At 41.6% G+C, this 5,370-nt stretch overlaps 1 protein-coding gene across 1 annotated transcript in view; it reads left to right on the forward strand.

The window, feature by feature from the left end:
* NSD1 (nuclear receptor binding SET domain protein 1) overlaps positions 1 to 5,370 on the forward strand; it is a 117,311-nt gene that overhangs the window by 96,558 nt on the left and 15,383 nt on the right. The gene's annotated exons all lie outside the window — the stretch shown is intronic.

Below are 5,370 nucleotides of genomic sequence, written 5' to 3' on the forward strand. Positions count from 1 at the left end.
GGCTGGGGATTCGAACCCGCCACCTTAGGTGTACGTGGCTGGCGCCTTAGCGGGTTGAGCTATAGGCGCCGAGCCAACTCAGCATTTTTTAATCTAACCTTTCTTTAATTGGAATTTGTTTGAGGGAGGTTTTTTGTATTATCAGGAATTTTTTTTTCTCATCATGTAATGGAGTGCTGGCATTATTTTATAGAACAATATAGTTTGCTAGGCAAGGGCTTTATATCTCTAGCAAAGCCATGTTTGCTCTAAGGAATTTGCTTTTGATTTCTTCATTTTTTTTCCCCTGTTTTGGTTTATTGGGAAGAAATACAATTCAACAATTACAGAGCAAAGTAGTGAAGATCACAGTACAAATGCTATACATTAAGAGAAATTTTTGTAAGCAGTGGTCTAGCAGTGAAGCCATTGGTGACATGAGGGTGTTCTTTGTCTCAGCAGAACTAGTTTTATCATTTACCAGTTGGCTGAATCAGCATTGAGCCCTCAGTGTTTTCTTACAATTTATTGGATAGAGTTTGCTCTTGAACATTCAATGGGATAGTAAAAATGAACCTGGGGAGTATATAATTGGTATCCCCTCTGTGATAATTACTTTCCTTTTGCTGGCTGTTGAAAGGCAACAAGCATATCTGTTGCTATTTGCATATATTTAGACCAGTGGTTCTCAAGCTTCCTAATGCCACGACTTTTAATACAGTCCAAAGGGGTGCTACCTACAGGTTGAGAACCGCTGATTTAGACATTAAAGTATAGATGGATGGTCTCCAACTTCTGACTCTACAGTGATGGAAATTGATACACAGTCATTATGCCCTTCAGTTTACTATGGGCTAATGTCCTGGAGCATCTGCATAAAATTTTTTCTACAGGGTGAGATAAAAAGAGTATCACTTGCTTAGAGTAGGGAAGGGGAGTGTTCTCTATAGGGAACAAGGCTCAGTGGCTTGTGCCTATAATCCCAGAACTCTGGGATGCTGAGGTGGGTGGATTATTTGCACTCAGGAGTTCAAGACCAACCTGAGCAAGAGCAAGACTCCTTCTCTACTAAAAGAAAAACTATCCAGTGTAATGGCATGTTCCTATAGTCCCAGCTACTTGGGAGACCAAGGCAAGAGGTTTGCTCAAGCCCAAGAGTTTGAGGTTGCTGTGAGCGAGGATGAGACTCCGGCATTCTACCTAGGGCTATAGGGTAAGACTCTGGTTTTTGTTTTTTTTTTTTTTTTGAGATAATCTCACTATATTGCCCTTGGTAGAGTGCTGTGGTATCATAGCTCCTAGCAACCTCAAATTCCTGGGCTCAAGCAATTATCTTGCATCAGCCTCCCCAGTAACTGAGATTACAGGCACCTGCCACAATGCCTAACTATTTTAGAGATAGGGTCTAGCTCTAGCTCAGGCTGGTCTCTAACCCATGAGCTCAGGCAATCCACCTGCCTCATTCTCCCAGGCTAGGATTACAGGCATGAGCCACCATGCCTGGCCTAAAACAAAAGTTCTGTTTGCTATGTGTTATTTTAGTAGGTACTCACTTGTTTGCTATCTAGTTTCTAGGCAAAGATATGGGTTATTAATACTGTTACTAATTAAATAATACATAGTACTAATATTATATGTTATCAGTACAAATATTATAGGAGCTTGGGTCTTGAGTCTTGTAGTCTCAAATGGTAAGGGACCAGCATTTGTGCTTGGAGATGGCTATTATAGATCCTTAAGGAGAAAATGGAGTTTGAAGAATACCTTGAGTCTGAGCCTGCCATAACTCTGAGATTCTACCTTTATAGGACCTATCTAATATCTAAGTGACTCTGCCTTCTGGGAAAACACATTTTTGTTTTGTAGAGAAAGCGTCTTGATCTGTTGTCCAAACTGGAGTGCAATGGTACAACCATAGCTTACTGCCTTACTGCAACCTTGAATTCCTGGGCTCAAGTGATAGGAACACATGTTTTTAAGTGAAGAATCTGACATAGATCCCCATAGTCAGAATACCATTCAGTGAATGTTGTGGCAGAAGTGTGCACAGTGTATGACAAACAAATAAGAGCCTCTTTTTCTGTGGGAACAGGGCAAGAGGAACCTTAACTAGGCTCTGTTCAATGCTAGTTTTCCGCTTTAAGTCCTTATGACAACTCTATGAGGTAGATACCATCCTGATTTTTGCAGATGAGGATACTGAGGCATATAAACATTAAAATAACTTGCCTGGGATTACAGTGCTAATAGGTAATAGAGAAATGTTTCTGACTCTGGTAGTTGGGCTCCAAAATTCAAACTATGAATAAAGGAAGGTACTTTAAAATGTATCAAGAATGCCTGACAAACACAAGGCGAATTAAGAAAAATAAGTACTGGATGGGTGCGGTGACTCATGCCTACAATTCTAGCACTCTGGTAGGCCGAGGCTAGCAGATCACTTAAGCTTAGGAGTTTGAGACCAGCCTGAGCAAAGCAAGACTGCATCTCTACTAAAAGTAGAAAAACTAGCCTGGCACTGTGATGGGCACCTGTAGTCCCAGGTACTCATGGGGCTGAGGCAAGAGGATCGCTTAAGCCCAGGAGTTTTAGATTGCAACACCACAGCACTTTACCCAGGGCTACTGAGTGAGACTCTTTCTCCAAAACTAAAAAGAAAGAAAGAAAAATAATTATTAAATATAATAAATAAAATACATCAAGAAGGTAAGACAGTCATGTTAGCTCACTAATATTAGTAATCCCAGCACTTTGGTAGGCTGAGGTGGAAAGATTGCCTGAGGCCAGGAATAGAAGACCATTCTGAGCAGCAGCAAGGCCCCATTTCTACAAAAAGGAAAAGAAAAATTACCCAGCCATGGTGGTGTGCACCTATATTCCTAGCTACTTGAGAGGCCAAGACAGAGGGTTGCTAGAGTCTAGGATTTTGAGGCTGTGACACTATTGTACTCCAGCCGAGGTGACAAAGCAAGATCCTGTCTCCAAAAAACAAACAAACCAATAAAAGAAAAAAAATGCACAGTGAAAGGATGTGTTGAGAAGAACGTGTTGAGTTAGCACCTCCAAATATATTTAGTGTAGTTTAAGAGTTAGGGAGTGAGCCTGGTCCGGTCCTGACAACTGCAACCAAAAAATAACCAAGCATTGTGGCGGACGCCTATAGTCCCAGCTACTCAGGAGGCTGAGGCAAGAGAATTGCATAAGCCCAAGAGTTGGAGGTTTGAGGTTGCTGTGAGCTGTGATGCCACAGCATTCTACTAAGGGGGACATAGGGAGACTCTGTCTCAAAAAAAAAAAAAAAGGTTTAGGGAATATGAAAAGAAAGGTAAGTTACATGATCAAAGCAGAGATTTAGAAATTGTGATCTGTATTTGATTGTTATGATCATTAGAAGGTGAAATGGTAACCAGGAAAATCATTTATGGGTTTAATTTTAGATAGAATTGACCAGACAATATCAAGGAATTAATTGTTCACAGAGGTGGAGAGGATCTGGTATGCAGGGTAGATATTGAGGAGATATACTAGGTAGGACATACTGAATGATAGGATGAGGGAAGAATTTATTTTAGGACAATTTAGCAGACTACATGTAACATACAAACTCTGCTAGGTTGTAATAAGAAATTGAGAAAAGAGGATGGGGTCAGAGGGCAAATTTTGGTGAAAAATTGACAGGAAATGGGGAAAGCCACAAACAGGACAGAGAAGAATTAGAATTCTCAAGGTTTTTAACCTGGCTAAAGAGTAATACATTAAAATTTGCTTGGCACCTATAGTTCAGCGGTTAGGGGGCCAGCCACATACACCAGAGCTGGCGGGTTCCAATCCAGCCTGGCCATGCCAGACAACAATGACAACTACAACCCAAAAAATAGCCAGGCGTTGTGGCGGGCACCTGTAGTCCCAGCTATTTGGGAGGCTGAGGCAAGAAAATCACTTAAGCCCAAGAGTTTGAGGTTGTTGTAAGCCGTAACGCTATGGCACTCTACCCAGGGTGATAGCTTGAGACTCTTGTCTCAAAAAAAAAAAAAAAGAAAAAAATATATATATATATTAAAATTTTGTTTCAAGTGGAGAAGTATAAGAATTGTAAGACTTTGATGGACTTTTCAGATATTACAGTGTTTTAAGCATATTAAAGTATAAGTGTTAAATGTAGATTAGATAGAAAGATTTGTGTATTATTAGAGATAATACTTGGTATTTCTTTTCTTTTCTTTTCTTTTTTTGCAGTTTTTGCCTGGGGCTGGGTTTAGAACCACCTCCAGTATATGGGCCAGCGCCCTACTCCTTTCAGCCACAGGTGCTGCCCAGTACTTGATCTTTCCATAATGAGTCTTGGGAGAGAGTATAATACGTTCTCCAGGATAGATTGACACCAGGGATTGGTTTCATGGAAGACAATTTTCCACAGGGTGGGGGATGGGGGAGGGGAGTAGTATAGGAGGCAGTGATTCTGTGCAGGTTGGTTCCTAACAGGCCATGAACCAGTCTATGGCTTGGGGCTTAGAGACCACAACTGTAGGGAATAGACGTGAGAAGTAGAGCAAAACTTCAACTTTGTATTTCTGCCAAAGGAGAGTAAGCACATTACTTGGGACCTTGGTATGTTCCTGGAAGTAGGAGGTTGGGGTTGAAGAATATTTAGGTTTAAGGACCATGATTTTTTTTTTTCTTTTGAGACAGTCTCACTATGTTGCCCTCGGTAAAGTACCATGGCTTCATAGCTCACAGCAACCTCAAACTCCTGGGCTTAAGCAATTCTCTAATCTCAGCCTCCCAAGTTAGCTGGGCCTACAGGCACCTGCCACAACCCCCAGCTATTTTTAGAGATGAGGTTCTGCTCTTTCTCAGGCTGGTCTCAAACTCCTGAGCTCAAACAATCTGCCCATCTTGGCCTCCAAAAGTGCTGAGATTACAGGGGAGAGCCACCACGCCCAGCCAAGGACAGTGATTTTGATGAGCAAACAAAGTTGTTAGTAGATGGTATCTGTGGGCTTTTTCAAGTCATTTAGGTGTTTTTTTGTTTTTTCCTCTAAGGCAATGGTTGTCAACCTTCCTAATGCTGCAACCCTTTAATACAGTTAAAAGGGGTTGCGACCCACAGGTTGAAAACCACTGCTCTAAAGGATGGTAGTGTGTATTATACCATTTCATTATAGATTATGTTTTATTTTATTTTGTCACCCTCAGTAGAGTGCTTAGGCGTTATAGCTTGCAGCAACCTCTAGCTCTTGGGCTTAGGCAATTCTCTTGCCTCAGCTGGGACTACAGGCGCCCGCCACAACACCAGGCTATTTTTTTTTTTGCAGTTTGGCCAGGGCTGGGTTCAAACTCACCACCCATGGTATATGGGGCTGGTGCCCTACTCACTAAGCCATAGGTGCC

This window comes from Otolemur garnettii, unplaced genomic scaffold (assembly GCF_000181295.1).
Source record: "Otolemur garnettii isolate 467f Iridium unplaced genomic scaffold, OtoGar3 scaffold00261, whole genome shotgun sequence".
In the NCBI taxonomy this organism is placed as follows: Eukaryota; Metazoa; Chordata; class Mammalia; order Primates; family Galagidae; genus Otolemur; species Otolemur garnettii.